Source organism: Schistocerca gregaria, chromosome 5 (assembly GCF_023897955.1).
Source record: "Schistocerca gregaria isolate iqSchGreg1 chromosome 5, iqSchGreg1.2, whole genome shotgun sequence".
NCBI classification, from domain to species: Eukaryota; Metazoa; Arthropoda; class Insecta; order Orthoptera; family Acrididae; genus Schistocerca; species Schistocerca gregaria.
The window spans coordinates 655,316,373-655,340,126 of record NC_064924.1 but is presented as its reverse complement, the minus strand read 5'-3'; the positions used below and the strand labels follow the sequence as shown (position 1 = coordinate 655,340,126).

The following is a 23,754-nucleotide window of genomic DNA, read 5'->3' as shown; positions in this document are numbered from 1 at the left end:
ATTATACTAGAACTGACATGTGATTACATTTTCATGCAGTTTGGATGCATAGGTCCTGAGAAATCAGTACCCAGAACAAACACCTCTCGCCGTAATAACGGCCTTGATACGCCTGGGCATTGAGTCAAACAGAGCTTTGATGGCGTGTACAGGTACAGCTACCCATGCAGCTTCAACACGATACCACAGTTCATGAAGAGAAGTGGCTGGCGTGTTGTGACGAGCCAGTTGCTCGGCCACCATTCACCAGACGTTTTCAGTTGGTGACAGATCTGGAGAATGTGCTGGCCAGGGCAGCAGTCGAACATTTTCTGTATCCAGAAAGGCCTCTACAGGACCTGCAACATGCGGTCGTGCATTATTCTACTGAAATATAGGGTTTCGCAGGGATCGAACGAAGGGTGGAGCCAAGGGTCGTAACACATCTGAAATGTGACGTCCACTGTTCAAAGTGCCGTCAATGCGAACAAGAGGTGTCCGAGACGTGTAACCAATGGCAGCCCATACCATCACGCCGGGTGGTACGCCAGTATGGCGATGACGAATACACGCTTCCAATGTGCGCTCACTACGGGGTCGGCAAACACGGTTGCGACCATTATGATGCTATAAACAGAACCTGAATTCACCCGAAAAAAGACGTTTTGCCATTCGTGCACCCAGGTTTGTCGTTGAGTACACCATTGCAGGCGCTCCTGGCTGTGATGCAGCGTCAAGGGTAACCGCAGCCATGGTCTCCGAGCTGATAGTCCATGCTGCTGCAATCGTCGTCGAACTGTTCGTGCAGATGGTTGTTGTGTTGCAAACGTCCCCATCTGTTGACTCAGGGATCGAGACGTGGCTGCCCCATCCGTTACAGCGATGCGGATAAGATGCCTGTCATCTCGACTGCTAGTGATACGAGGCCGTTGGGATCCCGCACGGCGTTCCGTATTAGCCTCCTGAACCCACCGATTCCATATTCCGCTAACGCGAGCAGCAATGTCGCGATACGATAAACCTCAATCGCGATTGGCTACCAGTCCGACCTTTATCAAACTCGGAAACGTGATGGTCAGCATTTCTCCTCCTTAACGAGGCATCACAACAACATTTCACCAAGCAACGCCGGTCAACTGCTGTTTGTGTATGTGAAATCGGTTGGAAACTTTCCTCTTGTCAGCACGTTGTAGGTGTCGCCACTGGCGCCAACCTTGTGTGAAAGCTCTGAAAAGCTAATCATTTGCACATCACAGCATCTTCTTCCTGTCGGTTAAATTTTGCGTCTGTAGCATGTCATCTTCATTGTTTATGGCAGTAAACACACAATTTATGGCATTCGTTATTCTGAAGGGAAAATAATTTCTTGAGTTTTTTGGGGGTTTGTCCACAATTTGCTCAGAAAAGGTTTTGTATCTGCCTCAGCAACTGGTATGCTAGTCCAACCAATGAGTAAGAACACCGGCGTTGTCGGCACTGTGGAGCAGAACAGATATGAGTTCTCTGACGTCACGAAACATTACAAACAGGAAAAGCACGAATACGTAAAGGCGTACAGAAACAAGCAGATGTTGAGGATGTGAAAGGACAAGGGAGACACTTTGATGGACAGCGCGTCCTATTACGACACATTTCAGAAGGTAATTACGTCGTGCAAATGTAAGTGCTCTTATTGATTACAACAAGTATATATCAGGCGTGGGATGAGCGATTTCAAGTTGCAAAGCTACCAAGCGACCACCAGCAGAGATTTTCACTATTTACTGGACGCTGCATGCTTCAGTGCTTACTTTCTGTACAAAAAAATTGCCGGCGAAGAAAACAGATTGGAACTGGTGGTTAGGCTCGGGGAACAATTGGCAGCATCCCCCCCACAACAGGGGGTCATTACCCGGACGCCGACGTCGAACACCGAAAGCGACTCACCTTATAGCCAGCCATTTCCCAGAATTTCTACCAAGCACAACCAACAAATGGCCGTCAAGGAAGTGTTGAGTATGGAAGTGAAGAGGCCTCTGAGAAGAGACATCTTATTGGTATGTAGAGCGTGAAATTCCTTTCCGTGCACCGCCATATTTTAAAACATTACACAAAGAAAACGAACAGTAATTATGTGAAAATAAAATTCTTTAATACGTTCTGTTCGATCTTAATCAACTGTTGTTTGAAACTTCCTGGCAGATTAAAACTGTGTGCCCGACCGAGACTCGAACTCGGGACCTTTGCCTTTCGCGTGCAAGTGCTCTACCAACTGAGCTACCGAAGCTTCGGTAGCTCAGTTGGTAGAGCACTTGCCCGCGAAAGGCAAAGGTCCCGCGTTCGAGTCTCGGTCGGGCACACAGTTTTAATCTGCCAGGAAGTTTCATATCGGCGCACACTCCGCTGCAGAGTGAAAATCTCATTCTGGAACTGTTGTTTGCTCCGTAAAGGAAAGTCAACAGTGCTTTAATGAGTGATTCAGGCAAGTGGCGCGACTGTGCCAGCCAACGCTCGGAGGAGTCTTTGCACTGAAAAACTGGTCAACATTTTTTCACGCATTTTTTGGCGTTGGGGTCAAGTGAAATTATTTGAACTTAATTATGTACTTATTTAAAAAATATACGAACTTGACATGCAAACTACAACAATACATCTTTATTCAGTGTGAAATTGTTGGCCATCGTCCTCTTAGTCACATTTGCCTTCCTCTATACTTTTGTAGCTATCATTTACATCTAGAGGTAAGGAAGGTGCGCTTGCGACCATTAGACTGATTGGCTCTTGCGAAAACGAGATACTTTTCTTATGACGCTGTGGCCTGCTAGAACTTAAATATGAGTCTGAGCTTAGTAACAATCTGACTAGTACATCGATGCTACAACGCACACGTGAAAATTTACTAGCAAAATTTATTCTGTATTGCTACATGTGTTTGTTTGGGCCTCAGCTGCTTCCTCTGACAATTGGCCTATAGGCAAAACAGATGTAGATATGACTTCAGCACCATGCGTTAAAACTTTGTGAAGAGTTGGTCACACACAAATCTGTGTACGCATCAAATTTCTCAGCACCAGTGCAGCTGCCACTCGAAATCACTTCCAGAATTACTTTGAATCGTTAATTTAAATGCAGTGATCCGAGCGTTCTGAGTCGGCAAATGATCATCTGGGTGTGTCATCTCAACGAACAGCTACTGTCGTAGATCTACGAGGGTCGGTCAAAAAGTAATGCCTCCCATTTTTTTCTACTTAAAAAAATTAAGTTAAGTGAAAAATTTGAATTTGGCGCCATTCCTCAAACCTTCTTCTGCAATCCACTGCAGTAGTAACTTTCTGTGTCAACAGGTGGCAGCACAGCAGAAGTTTGTAAGATGGCCGACATCGATGTTCGTTTGAGACAGCGTTGTGTGATTGAATTCTTGAATGCAGAAGGTGAAACGCCCATACGCATTCATGAAAGACTGAAGAAGGTGTATGGTGTTGTGACAGTGGATGTCAGCACTGTTAGACGATGGGTTCGTCGTTGTAAGGAAGCTGAAGGGCAAACACCGTTGACTGACGAAAAGCGGAGCGGCAGGCCGGTGAGTGCAGTGACTCCACACAACATTCAGCAAGTTGATGACATCATTCGTGGTGACCGTCGGGTGACTGCAGATGAAGTGTGTCGCATTATTTCTCTTAGTAAAGGCAGTGTGATCACGATTATTAAACAATTGGGGTACTCAAAAGTTTGTGCACGGTGGGTTCCAAGAATGTTAACCGATCAGAATAAAGAGGCAAGGAAAACAATAGCCTCCCAACACTTGCAGCGCTTCCGTTTGGAGGGAGATGAGTTTCTGAAAAAAATTGTGACCGGGGACGAAACATGGGTGCATTTTTTTGAACCCGAATCAAAGAGGCAGTCAATGGAGTGGCGTCACACAAGCTCGCCGAGGAAGAAAAAATTCAAAACTGTGCGATCGGCAGGGAAAGTTATGGCAACAGTTTTCTGGGATACAGAGGGTGTGATTCTGGTTGATTTTTTGGAGCAGCGATGCACAATAAATTCTGTTCAATACGTCACAACCCTCAAAAAACTTAAAGCACGTCTTCAGCGAGTTCGCCCAACAAAATCAATGGCAGATGTTCTTCTTTTGCATGACAATGCAAGACCACACACCAGTCGTCACACCTCTGACGAGATTGTCAAAATTGGATGGGAAATTTTGCCTCATCCCCCATACAGCCCTGACCTGGCACCATCAGACTTCCATCTGTTCGGGCCACTAAAAGAAGCTCATCGTGGGATTCATTTTGAAGATGAGGAGGCCGTCAAAACATCCGTGCGTCAATGGCTTAGGAAGCAGAGCTGTGATTTTTACCGTGCTGGGATACATGCCGTTGTTCAAAGATGGACCAAAACTGTAGAGATGGGCGGAGATTACATTGAAAAATGACAAAATGATCCTCAATGTTGTGGTTTTCAACCTATGTAATTGCATTTAAATTTCCTGACAATTAAACGTAGAAAAAAAATAGGAGGCATTACTTTTTGACTGACCCTCGTATTTTTCGACGCTTGCTGCGTCACTTAATTCTTGGAATGCTTTCAGAGGTCGTCCCTGATTTCGTGCATGTTCCACAGACCAGTAACGTAGTTCCATCGAAGAATTAAGACAATATTCATTTATCTGCACGAGACGCTCATATTTGCAACATGCAATATGGCAATCTGTACAAAATAGTTTTTTGCCACTGAAAGTCTCGTCTGCAGAGAAAAAAAGGTGGATAGAGCTTCCACACCGGCAACATCAGTGATATGGGGGTAAATTCAGTAAGAGCCAATCAGAATACTACATTCATTCGCACAAGACATCGTTTGTGCTGGGGCATAGGAGCCTCTACATAACGGTGAGAATGTATGTGTTTCGGAGATGTTTGTTGAAGGCAGGACTTAACGATTTCCAGGAAGGGTAACACGTGAGGAACGAGATGTCTCATTGGAACTATCATGAAGAAGGCAATCGTTGTTATTCTGAGCTATTTTCATGCGCCACATGAATATTTTGCAGCGATGCATCAGCCGCATTAGGGAGGTAAACAGGTGCACGGCTAGATGCAGCTCGCATGTCCCGTTAGGGTCACTAGGAACATTGCACCCTGTGCTATTCTGGGAAGCACTGCAACGGATTTCTGTAGTGCGACCTGTGACGTCAGTATCCATAGGTAGAGAGGTATCGCGCCAGCAACGGTAACACATGCGTATGGCCCAGAGGTGTCTTGCATATGGGAGCGGTGTGAATACACTGTCTGGTGTGCACGTCCAGAGGGTGACTTGGCTCTTATTTGCATAGACATGTGATGCCCGTATAACACTCGAAGAACTCTAACTGTATACCCGAAAATAGACACAGGTTTCACCTGCTAGCTGTGGGCTGCAAAGCATCTGTGCAGTGTCAGCGGCGTCGACATATGTGCATGTTGGAAAAGTTCGCTGATACGTCGTAGTTGACACCAGTTCAAAAGCGTTTTCTACGTGCACTGCGTGTTTGTGCACAGCACTATTTTCTTCTGTTTAAGCATTGTGAGCATATTTGCAGATCCTTTTACTTGCACTATTTTGCAAATTAACCAGTTTTTTGCGTGTCTGTTGCATTATTTTGCGAGCAGGTCCGTACGCTGTGCTATGCATTGTTTCAGTAATTTGTGAGTTGTTTGCATGTCTGTACATCATTGTAATGCATTATTTCAACAGTTTATAATTAGTGTTCGTGTCTGCACAGCATTTCACGTTCATTATTTTGACAATTTACGAGTTGTTTGCGTGTTTGCACTTCAGTGTACTACATTATTTTGGTGATTTATGAGTATTTTGCAGGTCTTTTTGCTGTGTACTGCATTATTTCGGTAATTTACTAGTTGTTTGCGTGTCTCTATGCTGTGTATTGTGACACCCAAGCACGTGAGAGCGAGTGTTTTGTATCATTGTAATAAATATACCATGGTAAATCCATCCCTAAATAAATTCCTCGAAAATAAATAAAGTACTCTCCTTCCTCACTCCAGGAGCCCAGCACACGCAGAGTCATTTTCCACCCAGACCGCCATGGAATAAAAGTGCACTCTGGTGGCAGCACTGTGTACTAGGGCAGTTGGACGCCGGGCCTCATGGTGGATGCAGTGGGTGGAGCTACTGTCTCAAATTGTTTAAATAAAGACTGCCTGCAAAACAGAGACTTACGTCCATCCTATCCAGCAGACCAGCACAGGCTGAGTCCTTTTCTTGCCGTCCCCCCCCCCCCCCCCACCCCCAGACAGCCATCTTCGATTACATCATAGGATGGATGACAGCACCCTCTGGTGGCAGTACTGCAGACTATGTCAGTTGGACTTTGGACCTAAAGGTGAACACACTGGATCAAGCTACTGCCTCTAATTGTTTAAATAATAACTGCCTGCAAAATAAAGACTTACAACAATCCTATCCAGCAAAGGCTGAGTCCTTTTCCCGCCAGTTCCTAGGAAGAGGTGGCGGTGGGATGACTTAGTTTAGTGGAGGTAGAAATGGTGTGTTGCCTTGTCCTGCTGGAATTTGAACTTCCCGCCATTTTCTGGGGGAGAGGATGAGGGGAGGGTGTTAGGTTAGTGGAGATAGCCCAGTTGACCTATTTTCCCGCCAGAATTTGATGGCGACGTTGCCATATCTACCGCCGCCATCTTGGATCCGAAATCTTGAATAAATTTGGTAACAATGGAGGGTGGGGTGGCGCCGCCCTTGTTCTACTGCTCCAGACTACAAATGAGAGCTCCGCCAATGCATTGCGCTCTTATATCTTGACTGAGTGAGGTAGTGCAGTGGTTAGCACACTGGACTTGAATTCGGTAGGTTGACTGTTCAATACCGCATCTGGCCATCCTGATTTAGGTTTTCTGCGGCAAATGCGGGGATGGTTTCTTTGAAACGGCACGGTTGACTTCCTTCCCTAATCCGATGAGACTGATGACCTTGCTGTATGCTCTCCTCCCCCAAACAACCCAACCCCTCTTATATCTTGTGTATGTGATACTACTGCCATCTGTATATGTGCCTATTACTACCCCATGACTTCTGTCGTCTCAGTCTACAACTCCTTGATAACTTTTGGAATAAGTCATTCGCACATGCCACCTAGCGGAAAACTCAGGCACTAACTGTGTTAGGTGGGAATAAAATGTGGAGATATATTGCATTCCGTGCTGTACCAAACATGTCTGTAAGTTATTTATTCTTTTCACAACTAAAGTTTACTTTTGCACAACTAATTTATAAACACCCTGTGCTTAATTTCGAATGCTGTAGGTTCTTCTTCATCTCCAAGTACCTACTGCAGCCTACATCCTTCTGAATCTGCTTAGTTTATTCATCTCTTGTTCTCTCTCTACGATTATTACCCTCCATGCTGCCCTCAAATACTAAATTGGTGATCCCTTCATGTCTCAGAATATGCCCTACCAACCGACCCCTTCTTCTAATCAAGTTGTACCACAAAATCCTCTTCTCCTCAGTTCTATTCAACACCTTCTCATTAGTTATGTGACCTACCCATCTAATCTTCAGCATTCTTCTGTAGCACCACATTTCGAAAGCTTCTATTCTCTTCTTGTCCAAACTATTTATCGTCCATGTTTCATTTCCATATATGGCTACACGCCATACAAATACTTTCAGAAACGACTTCCTGACGTTTAAATCTATACTCGATGTTAACAAATTTCTATTCTTCAGAAACGCTTTCCTTGCCATTGCCACCTCCCTAGCGGATTGAAGATGCTGATATACTTAATAACAAAAATATTATAAGCGAACTGAAACATTATTACTTGACAACAACAACTTCATAAAAGCGTTTATGAATGGATAAAATCTCTCTCTTTCTCTCTTTTTGGTATGTATGTTTAAATAATCAACTATAGCCTTTTTTCATTGAGAAAACATATCACTTTTTCAGGGCAGTTGACGCTTAGCACTACTTGGTGAGATATCGTGAACATGATCCATATAACATGAAAATATTTAACTAACAAACAAATGAAAACCAACTTACTTGTGCAGACGAATAAAATACAGTTTTTGAAAATGTGGGGTGTAAATGCAATACGAAAATAAGAATTTGTTAGAAGCGTGGAGAGGAACGGAACAGACACACAGAATGGTTGATGTCTTACTAACTATAATGCTACAGGTGCGTGCAGCTCCTGAGTGGTATGTTGGGACCTATCTTGCTGGGACAGTTCATCGTCAATATTATCACCATTAGCGCCACCGCTTTCATCGCCATAACGCTGGTAAGAGGCAGTACCGCCGTACGATGTTCAGCTCCTCTTTCAACGTCAAATTAATCCTAACTGAGCGTAAGAAGCACTGACAAGATAAAAAAAGCCTAATGTTACACATATATATTACGCAAGAACTGATGGCTGCCTCGAGTTGTCTGGAGTTCTCAGAATTTGTGCCGTTATGAATGATATCACTGTAGTATAGATTTGGCAAGCCTAGCGACTCGACTAGTTTTTGTTTTATTTTAGGTGGAAATATTTTCCTAAATTTGCGAATATCATTTAAGCAAGAGAAAAATTGCTTGCATGCCGTTATATTCTGCCCTTCCTCGTTTTACTAAGATTTGAAGCTCCACTTTTCATTCTTCCGTGTTTGCGATTTAAAAACTGGCTTGTTTTGGAAATCAGCCTTATGCAAACACAATTAGCTTAGTTTTATATTTACCCAGACATGTTTCGACACCAATGTGTCATCTTCTGTGGGTCAAATTTTTATTTCTGTACAGTACAATGTCGCACTTGTAATAATTTAACTGCTGTAGGCAAATTTGCAATTTGATTCGTTTGGTTCAGACACTCACCTTAAAATTACATCGCCAACTGAATTGTATTATTATACATCGATTTTAGTGCTCGTATTCGTCGTTTTTTTGACAGCATGTAATTTGCAAAATAGCCATGGAGAAAATTATTGCGTATTTATGGAGAGCTGTTTCGAAGTTAGAGGTTATGTACGTTTCTGTAATTATATTTTTCGTCCTGTTTCGTCTCCCTGGTTGGTGTCTCAATCAACTGCTATTTAGTGCATTGTTTTCACTCAGTTTTCACAAATTTCCGCTCACTGCTTCACCTTATATGCACTTACACAAAATGTGACCTGAGCAGACACTTCTGACAACACACTCATTAAGAGGTGTTATATTATTTTCGTTGTTGATTTTGAATATGTGTGTGTGTGTGTGTGTGTGTGTGTGTGTGTGTGTGTGTGTGTCTGTGTGTGTGTGTGTGTGTGAGAGAGAGAGAGAGAGAGAGAGAGAGAGAGAGAGAGAGAGAGAGAGAGGGGTGGGGAGGAGGGAAAGAGATGGAAAGAGTGTTGTATTTTCTTTCAGCACTCTCTTTCCCTGTATCATTGCTTTTTGTATGTGGTAGTTCTCCTCTATTGTGAGTTTTTGATAGAGACTGTTGCTGTCTCTGAGAATCTTAAGTTCAGTCTCCATGTTTTTTGGGTGGTGGTTTTCATGTATTAGATAGTCTGCAAAAGTGGAGTGTGTACTATCACTTTTTAGGGCTCTGAGATGTTCAGAGTGCCTCGTTTTGAAATTCTGCATGTTTGGCTTTTGTAGACCGACTGGCATGAACTGCAGTGTAACTGATATATTCCAGCTTTGGGGAATTTGTCTGCAGAGGTGTTCTTAGATCTTAGATTCTTCTGTACTGTGTTATTTGTGCGGAATGATATTTGTAGCCCTTGTTTCTTCAATATGTTTCCCACCCTGTGGAAGTGTTTGTTACTGTATGTTAGTATGTGCCATGCTGTACTCTTTGTAGGGTGTTCCTTGTATCCTGTGTTTGACTGGATCTTGTATTCTTGGTTCTATGTTGTGGCTGGTGGTTTGTTGATGGTTTGTTCTCATTTAATTTTTTTTTAAATTTTGATGTTTACTTAGTTTATTTGTTTGTTGTACCCATTCTCTCTGGCTATTTGGTGTATTGTATTTAGTTCCTGTGTGTAGCTGAATTTGTCCAGTAAAGTTCTGTTGAGCCTGTGTAGCATGTGTCTGAAAATCGAGAGTTTGTGTGCTTGGGGGTGGTTGGAGTTGATGTGAATGGTTGTACCTGTGGCTGTAGGTTTCGTGAAAATGCCAAAATTATGTATGTTGTTGATTCTGTGTATGGTAACGGGTAAGAAATTAAGCTTTATTTCCTCTTCTGTCTCATTGGTGAATTTTATTTTTGGGTGAACTGTTTTTATGCCACTGTGTAGTTGTTTTATTCAGGTATCAGTTTCATCAATGAAGCAAATGATGTCACCTACATATCGGTACCAGTATATAATCTTGTACTCTTTTGGATGTATGATTTCACTGAATATTTTGTTTTCAGTGTGGTTTAGAAATATGTTTGCAAGTAGACCACTGATGGGTCAGCCCACTGGTACGCCATCTTTTTGCAGGTAGAACTCTTTCTTGAAAGTGAAGTAGTTCTGTTCTGTTATAATCTTTAGGGTGGCTTCTATTTCATCTATGTGTGTACCTGTTATGTGCCCTTGATACTGCAGCAGTTTTTTAACATTGCTGATTGTTCCTTCTACTGGCACAGTTTTGTACATGGAAGTGATGTCAAAAGATACCAGGGTTGCTGTTGATTGTATTATCTTTCCTATCAGTTGAGCGGTATTGTTTAGGTTTCTGTTGTTTATGAAAGTGTATAACTTCTGTAGTAATGTATGTGTCTAGCTAGGCGGCAAGATGATACATTTTTGGAATTGATTACGGATCTGATTAGACAGTTATTTTTATGTATCTTTGTTAAACTGTGCTTCCTAATTTATATGCTCATTTAGGATCATTTCGGATTCTTAGTCTGTTTCATGATGGGGTAACTTGGTATCATTAAGGAATATGGGAGGACGTGCTTCACGAAAATGTTCGTTGATCAACGTTAGGAGCAATACGTCAACAACCTGTGACTCATTCTGTAATACCTGTGGCTTTAGTTTGAGGCATGGGTATCGTGCCCATCATAATACTGATCTAAGGTCACTGAAACTCAGCCGAATGGAACGGTATGCGCAACTGACAGGGATAACAAGAGTGCATGCTACATGATTTTCCATGTGTCCGAATTGCAGCAGGTCAGTGTCACAAGCCATAGCTATTATGTTGTGGACATCTCCCTGACGATTGTTTTTGTATCTCTTCATTCAAATTGCACTTTTGCACTTCGATGAGAATAAGGATAGAATGTGCGATAGCACAGCAACTTTTATTTTGGCAAACAGAACTCTGTTAGCGCTGCATGTGCCAACATACATTATTCAATCGAATGATAATCCTTTTGCCAACTAATACTTCACTTATGGCTCTTGTAAATCTGGTGGCCATAATTGTCTTTCGTGCACTATTGTCTCTTCAGCCATTGGTGCCTCTGTAGCCTTTTGAAAAACTGATATATATTTGGTGGTTCGCAGCTGGTAAGTATTTATAAAAAAAACATCTTGCTGTTCACCATGAACAGCATGTAAAATATTTTATCACCAGACCTGAATATGAGTATAGAACCCATCCTCAGTACCATCCAACACACACAAAGAACTGTATGCGTATCGATATGTTTTAGATATCTATATGTAAACGACGTACATCGGTATGTTTTAAGTATGCTATGCATACAACAGTTTATTTTCCCTCTGTGTCGGATGCCATTTACGAGGGGCTCTGTATCCAAAAGCTGATTTGGTAAATATTTTACATGCAGCTCATAGTGCACAGTTCTGTGTGTTTTAAAAGATCAGTAGCCTTTTGATTGTCTGAACTGCAACTATTGACTGTAAACTGATACAGAGTTTCATTTTCATTGGTGGTAAAACAGATATGTCTTCGTATTGTGTCAGACATAGGGGATATAAAAATGAAAAAGCTGGCATACTATGCTTACTTTCAATCCATTATGTCATATGGGATTATTTTTTGGGGTAATTCATCAAGCCAAGCTAAAGTTTTCTGGACACAAAAACGTGCAGTAAGAGTTACATGTGGTGTGAACTCAAGAACATCCTGCAAAAGCCTGTTTAGGTAACTAGGGCTTCTAACTCCCGCTTCCCAATATACTTATTCCTTAATGAAATTTTACATTAAAAATATATCACTTTTTCAAACCAACAGCTCAACTCGTGGAATCAGTACTAGAAATAAGAATAACCTTCACACGGATTTAAAGTCACTCACTCTTGTACAAAAAGGTGTGCATTATTCAGGAACACACATTTTCAATAACTTGTCAGCAGCCATGAAAAGCTTAACAACCAATGAAATTCAGTTTAAGAGAAACCTAAAGGATTTATTGGTGGCCAACTCCTTCTACTCGATTGGTGAATTTCTCAGTAGAACCAACTGATTTGTGTATATAACTTTTGCACCATTTCAGTGCACTAATGTGTTCATTGTAAATAAGTGTGTGTGTGTGTGTGTGTGTGTGTGTGTGTGTGTGTGTGTGTGTGTGTGTGTGTGTGTGTGTGTGTGTGTGTGTATGTGTGTGTGTTTGTAAGTACAACCTAACTTCCGCACCATTTCAGTGGAGTGATGTGATCATTGTAAATAAGTATTGTAGTGGTCCAATTACATGTTTATCATATAAAGAAAAAACATTTTTTATTTTAAATTCAGTGCATTAGTGTTTGTAAAATGATTGTTTCGTATAGTGTTCATTAAAAAAATGACGATCATTCCACTTGGGACCTATGGAAGGTGCATTAGCTTATTTGATTCAGCTATAAATATTTGTCATATATTATTGTTTTTCTGACATGTTCCATAGCCTGGTGTTGACATGTGAAAATTACCGAACGCGAATTCTTTACAGACGAATGGAAAAACTGGTAGAAGCCGACCTCGGGGAAGATCAGTTTGGATTCGGTAGAAATATTGGAACATGCGAGGCAATACTGAACTTACGACTCATCTTAGAAGAAAGATTAAGGAAAGGTAAACCTACGTGTCTAGCATTTGTAGACTTAGAGAAAGCTTTTGACAATGTTGACTGGAATACTCTCTTTCAAATTCTAAAGGTGGCGGGGTTAAAATACAGGGAACGAATGGCTATATACAATTTGTACAGAAACCAGATGACAGTTGTAAGAGTCGAGGGACATGAAAGCGAAGCAGTGGTTGGGAAGGGAGTGAGACAGGGTTGTAGCCTATCCCCGATGTTATTCAAGCAGTAAAGGAAACAAAAGAAAAATTCGTAGTAGGAATTAAAATCCATGGAGAAGAAATAAAAACTTTGAGATTCGCCGATGACATTGTAATTCTGTCAGACACAGCAAAGGACCTGGAAGAGAAACTGATAGGAATGGACAGTGTCTTGGTAGGAGGATAAAACATAATAAAACATAATAAAAATTATTGGTTGTTAAGCTTTTCATGGATGCTGACAATTTATTGAAAATGTGTGTTCCTGAATAATTCGCATTGCAAATAGAGATTTCTTAAGACGCTTCAGCAGTTCTGTGGTGTGCTCCTTCCATTTGAATTTATTATCGAGCTGTAATCCCAAGAATCTAACACTGTCCACTGCTTGTCATCATATGTTAGGCATATACTCGTGGGACACCCCTTACAAGTTTTGAACTGCATGTAGTGTGTTTTTTTTCAAAGTTTAGTGACAAAGAATTGGCTAGGAACCAGTGATTAACGTCCGCAAATATTTTACTAGCCGATCGTTCTAAGACTACACTTGATTTGCTATTTATTGCAATGTTTGTATTATCGGCAAACAAAACGAACTTGGCATCTGGTAATGTTACTGATGAAAGGTCATTGATATACACAAGAAAAAGTAAGGGCCATAAAATGGAACCTTTTTGGGCCCCAAATGTAAGTAGTTCCCAGTTGGGTGATCCCTGATAGCTTAATACAGGTTTGTTTCGTAATAACACACTTTGTTTCCTACCAGAGATATAAGATTTGAACCATTTTGCAGCATTTCCTGTTACACCATAATATTATAATTTACTTAAAGGATATTATGATTCACACAGTGAAATGCCTTTGACAGATCGCAAAATATACCAGCTGCCTGCAATTTTTTGTCTATTGAATTAAGCACTGTAAGTGTAGATAGCCTTCTCAATATCAGAACCCTTTAGAAGTCCGAACTGCAACTTTGATAGTATGTTATTTGAGATAAGACGATTATAAACCGATTGTACATTACTTTTTCTAAAATTTTTGATAATGCTGGGAAAAGTGAAATTGGACGGAAATTAGATGCTATTTGTTTATCTCCCTTCTTAAACAGTGGCTTAACTACAGCATATTTCAACCATTCCACTGATAAACGACTGGTTACACAAATAGCTTTATATGTTACTTAACTCAGAATCACATTCTTTAATTAACTTTGTTGGTATTTCATCATATCCACTAGATGTTTTTGATTTTAAAGATTTTGTGATGGACAATATTTCTGCTGGGGTAGTGAGGGTCAAATACATATTATGGAAGTTACTTGAAATATCTGGTCTGAGGTATTCCATAGCAGCATCCACAGAACCTGACAACTCCATGTTTTCAGTAACAGTTATAAAATGTTTGTTAAAGAGTTCTGCAACACTGTACACATCTGTCACCAATGTATCTTTTACTTTTAATGTTATTTGTCCCTCTTCATGTCTGGATCTATTGGTCTCCTCTTTCACTATATCCCATATTGTCTTTATTTTGTTATCTGATATGACTGTCTTTTCCTTGTAATATATTTGCTTTGATGTTCGTATTATAGTCTTTAGTATTTTGCAAAATTCTACCAGGCAGTTTCCTCTTTCATTCCATACTCCCAGTCCATATTCATCTACTACGTTTCCTTCTCTTTCTTTTCCTGTTATCGAATTCCAATCACCCATGACTATTAAATTTTCGTCTCCTTTTACTATCTGAATAATTTCTTTTATCTCATCATACATTTCATCAATCTCTTCATCTGCGGAGCTAGTTGGCATATAAACTTGTACCACTGTGATAGGAGTGGGCTTCGTATCTATTTTGGTCATAATAATGCGTTCTGTATGCTCTTTATAGTAGCTTACCCGCATTCCTATTTTTTTATTCATTAATAAACCTACTCCTGCATTACCCTTATTTGATTTTGTATTTATAACCCTGTATTCACCTGAGCAGGTGTCTTGTTCGTCCTGCCACCGAATTTCACGAATTCCCGCTACATCCAACTTTAACCTATCCATTTCCCTTTTTAAATTTTCTAACCTACCTGCCCGATTAAGGGATCTTCCATTCCACGCTCTGATCCGTAGAATGCCAGTTTCCTTTCTCCTGATAACGACGTCCTCCTGAGTAGTCCCCGCCCGGAGATCCGAATAGGGAGCTAATTTACCTCCGGAATATTTTACCCAAGAGTACGCCATCATCATTTAATCATACAGTAAAGCTGCATGCCCTCAGGAAAAATTACGGCTGTAGTTCCCCTTGCTTTCAGCCGTTCGCAGTACCAGAACAGCAAGGCCGTTTTGGTTAGTGTTACAAGGCCAGATCAGTCAATCATCCAGACTGTTGCCCTTGCAACTACTGAAAAGGCTGCTGGCCCTCTTCAGGAACCACACATTTGTCTGGCTTCTCAACGGATACCCCTCCGTTGTGGTTGCACCTACGGTACGGCTATCTGTATCGCTGAGGCACGCAAGCCTCCCCAGCAATGGCAAGGTCCATGGATCATTGGGGGGGGGGGGGGGGTCATACGTGTCAGAAAACCAACGTCTGCCATCGCTGAGACAGAATTCCAGCTACTGCCACACCCACCTTTATTCTCCTGTCTGGGCCCCTTTAACTTCCATAGGCCCTCCTCCAACCACTTGTCTGGAGCCTTTCGCACCCGCCGCAGGACAGCTACTTGCAGTTCTTGGAAGTGTACGAAATTATGTCCTAGCAGAGGTTTCTTCATAGCTGCAAAGAGGTGGTAACTGGAAGGGACCAAGTCAGGAGAATACGGTGGATGAGGCAGTACCAGGGACTCCGTTTGTTTCACGAATCGCTGTCGTGTTTCAAGAGCACATTTTTTATGGTGCACATTCTTCACACACTGCCACCAATCGCCCATGAATATCCGTAGTATTGACACTCTTCTTCTACAGAAAGCACCTCATCCAGCTCTGTTCTTGATGGTCAGACTGCATGTTGTCCGCTCAGCTGGGAAAATGGGCTATACTGTGTAGGGTTTACACTTTTAGTGATTACAATGCAGCTACAGTTAGACCGAAGTAGTAAGTACTTCCAGCTATAATGATGGGTGAAATGGCGCACCGGAAATGGTGGAGAAAAAAGTGTAAGTCAATACTGAACGCCACTCACAGTAAAATGTTTCCACTTTTATATTTACTTGAAATTTTTGTGTTTTCGATAACAAATTTCCATCGTTTCCGGACAAGAGTTCTCCATCTCAAACTGAAGTACTTGTAGTCCTCAGTTTTTCATGGAATTTCGTATATTCATCATAGAAACACCCTGAAATGGTTAATTACCTCTCCTAAGAAATTATATGAAGTTTGCACAGCTGCGGAGCATAACAGTAACGTGTTGCTTTCAGAAAGCGGACTCTGCATGGATCTTCAAGTACGGATCCTACCTGTTCGCCATCGCAGTTCAGCAGTTGCTGTACTGCTGGTTCGGAAATGACATCGTTACAGAGGAGCGTACCATCTGCTGGCTCTACCCGTTGCGTCTTTTCAGCCACAGGTGACCCATCGGGACCATCCATCAGCTAAGGATGCAGATAGGAGGGGCGTGTGGTCGGCGCACTACTCTCCCAGCCGTTATGATGGTTTTCTTGACCGGAGCCGCTACTATTAGGTCGAGTAGCTCCTCAATTGGCATCACGAGGCTGAGTGCACAGTGCCCGACCGTCACCCATCCAAGTGCTGGCCACGCGCAACAGCGCTTCGGTGATCTGACGGGAACCGGTGTATCTATTGCGGCAAGGCCGTTGCGCTTTGGATATAGCCCATGAGTAAACGAATTATCTGAGATAGATGATGAAAAGTATCCAGACACCTTTTATTAGACATCAATAGGACATGTTTTCACTCTTCGCCTTGATGACGTCTTTAACTCGGCAGGGGATACTTTCAATGAAAGGCTTGTGGGGGTAATGGCACCCATCCTTTATGCAGAACTGAAACCGGAGAAGGTAATGATGTTGAAGGCTAAGGTCTGGAACGAAAACGACCTTCTAACTCATCCCACAAGTGTTCGGTGGGCTTCAGGTCGAGAGTCTGGGTAGGAATGTTGTTGACCGCAAACCATTGCCTTACAGATACAAACATCGTCCCCAGGCTGTTTTTCAATTATACGCAGTACACAATGCTCTACACTGCGTTCATATCCTCCGGCATTTAACATTTCCTTGAAGGCTGTACGAGGACCACACCCTAAGCATGAAAGAATACCCCATGCCGTAAGACCAGTTCCTACATACTTCACTGTTGGCACTAAACATGATGCGGAAACTTTCTATGGGCAAACCCTTCCATCGGATTGTCACAGGGTATAGCGTTATCCATGACGCCAAATCACTCGTTTCCAGGCATCCACTGTGCAATGGCGTCGCTCCTTCCACCATCTCGATGGTCACGTAGCATTGGCTACAGAAATGCGTGGCTTACGAGGAGTGCTTGGCCATTGTACCACAGTCTTTTCAACCACCTGTGCACAAGCATTGTAATAGCATTTTGGAACTCAAGAGTGGTTTCTTCACCTAATCTCGTGCAAATTCTTTTTACAAACATCTGCGTTGCTTGACGACCCCTGCCTGTCAGTACACAAGGCCTGCCTGGTCTCGTTCTACCTGTGGGTGCTGCTCCGCGTTTCCACTTCACCGCCTCATCACGAAAAGCCACCTTGGGAAGCCTTAGAAGGGTAGAAATGTAGCTGTTGGATTTGATATCCTGTGACTAGTCCATACTCGAAGTCACTGAGCTCTCCTAACCTTACTGCTGCTTCTCTATTGAGAAGGCAATACCCTCCGCCTCCTTTTACGCTGGCGGATCCACCTCTTGTGAATTATAGTTCTCAGTGTCGGACTGCAAAGCAGTGCCGGCATACTTTTCATCAGATACTGTGCGATGAAATGAAATGGTGGTATAGCCATGAAACAATGGACTAATAAACCATGTCCGATAGCCACCAAGAAAAATCGTTCACTTAAGAAACAGCAAAATATCACAGGTGGGGGGTTGTAACTGTCCAGCCTTTATATGAATGCTTGGTGTCTGTTCTTTCGGCCATCCGCAGCTGCGATACGTATTACGTAAATGGAAGGCGGAGGAGGAGAAAGGAAAGGAAAGGGAAGGAACTAAGGACACCAGTTGCATCGGGACTCCACCAGAATCAGCGGCGACGAATGAAAATATTTCTCGGACCTGCCTTCGAACTCGGGATCTCTCATTTACTAGGCAGTTGCGTTAACCACTGTACCACTCAGGGATAGTGTTCGTCACAGTCGCGCGAACTATCCCGGCACGTTGCCCGGATGACCCACTTTACCACTAGCGCCACCCATCTGCAGTCCCAGTTGATGTGTTCCACGCTTGCTGATTTTAGATTCCCACTGGAGATCGAACATAAATATTCATCAGCACTTAAGGATGTGTATTGACTGACCGTCGAGGTCAATCAGTACACCTCGATGGGCAATGGATCAGAAAGCTTCAGTGCAGATGCACATTTACGTTCGACCTCCAGCAGGAATTTAAAATTAACGAGTATATAGGACATGAACAGGGACTGCAGATAAATGGCGCTAGGTGGGAATGTGGGTCATCTGGGCAACGTGCCGAGATAGTTGGTGCAATTGCGGCGAACACTATGTGCGGCTGGTACAGTTGTCAGCGCAACTGCCTAGCAAGTGTGAGATCCCAGGTTCGAGTCCTGCATCTACATACATACTCCGCAATCCACCATACGGTGCGTGGCGGAGGGTACCGCGTACCACAACTAGCATCTTCTCTCCCTGTTCCACTCCCAAAACGGAACGAGGGAAAAATGACTGCCTATATGCCTCTGTACGAGCCCTAATCTCTCTTATCTTTGGGTTCGTTCCGCGAAATATAAGTTGGCGGCAGTAAAATTGTACTGCAGTCAGCCTCAAATGCTGGCTCCCTAAATTTCCTCAGTAGCGATTCACGAAAAGAACGCCTCCTTTCCTCGAGACACTCCTACCCGAGTTCCTGAAACATTTCCGCAACACTCGCGTGGTGATCAAACCTACCAGTAAAACATCTAGCAGCTCGCCTCTGAATTGTTTCTATGTCCTCCCTCAATCCGACCTGATAGGGATCCCAAACGCTCGAGCAGTACTCAAGAATAGGTCGTATTAGTGGTTTATAAGCGGTCTCCTTTACAAATGAACCACATCTTCTCAAAATTCTACCAATGAACCGAAGACGACTATCCGCCTTCCCCACAACTGCCATTATTTATTTATTTATTTATTTATGCATTTATTTTACCTGGCAAGATTAGGGCCTTCAGGCCCTCTCTTACACCTAACCAGGCATACTCAGATTGCTTGTCCCACTTCATATCGCCCAAATATTTAATCTACGTCACTGTGTCAAGCGCTACACTACTAATGGAGTATTCAAACGTTACAGGATTCTTTTTCCTATACATCTGCATTAATTTACATTTATCTATATTTAGAGTTAGCTGCCATTCTTAACACCAATCACAAATCCTGTCCAAGTCATCTTGTATCCTCCTACAGTCACTCAACGACGACAACTTCCCGTACACCACAGCATCATCAGCAAGCAGCCGCACATTGCTATCCATCCTATCCAAAAGATCATTTATGTACATAGAAAACAACAGCGGACCTGCCACACTTCCTGGGGCACTCCAGATGATACCGTCACCTCCGATGAACACTCACCATCGAGGACAACGTACTGGTCCGATACACATTTTCTCTCGCCACCTCTGACTCCGCATGAAGTCCCGATGCAACTAATATCATTAGTTCCTTTCCTTTCTCTCCCCCTCCACCTTCCACTTACATAATTTCCATTTTTTTCTCTTTCCGCCTTCTCCAATTCCCGATTATGATTCTTACCTTGTCGATGAGTTTGTAAACAGCCTGCGCGCTGCAGCAGTGTCTATAACAAAAGCAGAGGGTGCGCAGCGTCACACGTTAGGTGTGTGTGTGTGTGTGTGTGTGTGTGTGTGTGTGTGTGCCGTCAGAGCGAGCGCCTGTAGGTGTCGGCGTACAGCAGCGGCCGGACGTCGGCGCCTCCGCGCTTCCGCAAAGAGCTGCGGCTGCTGCTGTGCCGCGCCCAGCGGCCGCTCAGGCTCACCGCCAGCAAGTTCTACACCATCTCCAGGGAGACCTTCCTCACGGTGGGTAGCGCTCTCCGACCGCGCCAGCGGCCAGCGCCACAGCCGCGCTAGAACACGTTCTTTTGTTTTTATTAAGTGACAGTTACGGTTAATATTCGGTACACAACGGAATTAGAGACATTAGCTGCCAGTCGACATTGACTTATCAAATTGAAAATCTGTGCCGGACCGGGAATCGAACCCGCGTCTCCCACTTAGCAGGCAGATCCTCTGACCACTTCGCCGCCCAGACACGGCGGTCACCCCAAATGCACGGACTACCCTAGCACAGCTCCCCTCAGATCCAAATCCTCAACTTACCCTCAGCCATCAACAATAATACAATAATTCCAATCCCAAAGAAAGCAGGCGTTGACACATGTGAAAATCACCGAACTATCAGTTTAATAAGTCACGGCTGCAAAATGCTAACGCGACTTTTTTACAGACGAATGGAAAAATTGGTAGAAACCGAACTCTGGAAAGATCAGTTCGGATTCCGTATAAATATTGGAACACGTGAGGCAATACTAACCTTACGAGTTATCTTAGAAGCTAGATTAAGGAAAGGCAAACCTACGTTTCTAACATTTGTAGACTTTGAGAAAGCTTTTCACAATGTTGACTGGAATACTCTCTCTCAAATTCTAAGGGTGGCAGGGGTAAAATTCAGACAGCGAAAGGCTATTTACAATTTGTACAGAAACCAGATGGCAGTTATAAGAGTCGAGGGACATCAAAGGGAAGCAGTGATTGGGAAGGGAGTGAGACAGGGTTGTAGCCTATCCCCGATGTTATTCAATCTGTATATTGAGCAAGCAGTGAAGGAAACAAAAGGAAAATTCGGAGTAGGTACTAAACTCCATGGAGAAGAAATAAAAAAGCTTTTGTAATTCTGTCAGAGACAGCAAAGGACTTGGAAGAGCAGCTGAACGGAATGGATAGTTTCTTGAAAGGAGTATATAAATCAACATCAACAAACGCAAAACAAGGATAATGGAATGTAGTCGAATTAAGTCGGCTGATGCTGAGGGAATTAGATTAGGAAATGAGACACTTAAAGCAGTAAAGGAGTTTTGCTACTTCGGGAGCAAAATAACTGATGATGGTCGAAGTAGAGAGGATATAAAATCTAGACTGGCAATGGCAAGGAAAGCGGTTCTGAAGAAGAGAAATTTGTTAACATCCAGTATAGATTTAAGTGTTACGAAGTAGTTTCTGAAAGTATTTGTATGGAGTGTAGCCATGTACGGAAGTGAAACATGGACGATAAATAGCTTGGACAAGAAGAGAACGGAAGCTTTCGAAATGTGGTGCTACAGAAGAATGCTGAAGATTAGATGGGTAGATCGCATAACTAATGAGGAGGTATTGAATAGGATTGGGGAGAAGAGAAGTTTGCGGCACTTGGCTAGAAGAAGTGATCGGTTGGTAGGACATGTTGTGAGGCATCAAGGGATCACCAATTTAGTATTGGAGGGCAGCGTGGAGGGTAAAAATTGTAGAGGGAGACCAAGAGATGACTACACTAAGCAGATTCAGAAGGATGTAGGTTGCAGTAAGTCCTGGGATATGAAGAAGTTTGCACAGGATAGAGTAGCATGGAGAGCTGCATCAAACCAGTCTCAGGACTGAAGACAACAACAACAACAACAACCGCACACCACTGATGTAGTGCTCCTGCTTGTTAGCTTCATTACTCGCGGCGTCTCGCCATTTTCTGTAAAAAGTGTGAGCTTGATGTGCATATGCACTGAAGGGATCATTGGCCTCGTCAAATCAAATGGTTCAAATGGCTCTAAGCACTATGGGAGATATCATCTGAGGTCATCAGTCCCCTAGACTTACAACTAATTAAACCTAACTAACCTAAGGACATCACAAACATCCATGCCCGAGGCAGGATTCTAACTTGCGACCGTAGCAACAGCGCGGTTCCGGACTGAAGCGCCTCGAACCGCTCGGCCACAGCAGCCGGCTGGCCGTCATCATGTTAATTATATCCTGAGTAAGTGGTGCAGTTACAGTGACCATTGTATGCTCGTGGAGCAGAGGTCAGCACATCTGCCTAGTAAGCAGGAGACCAGGGTTGGAATCAGGATCCAGCACAAATCTGCAACTTGTCCCAGTCATATAACTCAAAGTACCCTGCCAGGCATTTTTGAATAGGAAATGAATTGTTGTTGTTGTTGTTGTCTTCAGTCCTGAGACTGGTTTGATGCAGCTCTCCATGCTACTCTATCCTGTGCAAGCTGCTTCATCTCCCAGTACCTACTGCAACCTACATCCTTCTGAATCTGCTTAGTGTACTCATCTCTCGGTCTCCCTCTACGATTTTTACCCTCCACGCTGCCCTCCAATGTTAAATTTACCATATAAAAAATACAGGGTGCCATTTAAAAAAAGTCATATCGCTGTTCATATCTTTGTAAAACACAATCCTACAACGAAGGAAATTACGCTGATTGATGTCCCCCTGACTCTTAAAGAACATTTGCTTGAAACATTTTGTAATTTGCATCTGCACAAATAGTTATTTAGGGTGGTCAAGATAAATGGAACGCCCTGTATGATGACACATACAGGGTGTAAATTTTAAGTTGACAAACCAGAATAAGTCGAAAAATAGGCTTAACACGAAAAAAATGTGTAGAATCCAAAGTGGATTATTTTCGAGGGGGACATCTGCAGGTGCTAAAATTAGCCCGCCGCCCGAGCCCCTGAGGTTGGGGCGGGAGAAAACTTTAAAATTTCAAATGGGAACGCCCATTTTTTATTGCAGAATCAGATTCTACGTAAAAACTACGTACATTTTCTCTTAAACATTTCTTTGATTCTTGGTAGTTGGCTTTGTAGTTCAAGAAAATTCTTGCATGGGAAATGGTTACGGATAAATAAAAAATACTTATTTCCTTCGTAAATTTTGAATCTCTAAAACTATGTTTCACAAATGTTAACTGAAATATTAATTTTTTTTCCGCAGATTCGAATATGTTTTGTTTGTTTCGTGGTCATGAGCCCACACAACTTTTAATTATCAAACAAAACATCTGATTAGCTAACTAACTAAACCAACATCCTACGAAGTTAATAAGTACTTTTATTTACCCGTAACCATTTTCCACGCAAAAATGACAACATGATTTTCTTGAATTACAGCGCCAACTACCAAGAATCAAAACAAATGTTTAGGACAAAATGTACGTAGTTTTTTATGTAGAATCTCATACTGCAATAAAAATGGGAGTTCCCATTTGAAATTTTAAAGTTTCCTCCCACCCCACCCCCAGGGGGCTGTGGTGGAGGGCTAATTTTAGCACCAGCAGATGTCCCCCTCGAAAATAATCAACTTTGGATTCTACACATTTTTTGGTGTGAATCCTATTTTTCGAGTTATT

General features: G+C 42.7%; 1 pseudogene; it reads left to right on the top strand.

The window, feature by feature from the left end:
• LOC126273434 (odorant receptor Or2-like) overlaps positions 1 to 23,754 on the top strand; it is a 37,683-nt pseudogene that overhangs the window by 578 nt on the left and 13,351 nt on the right.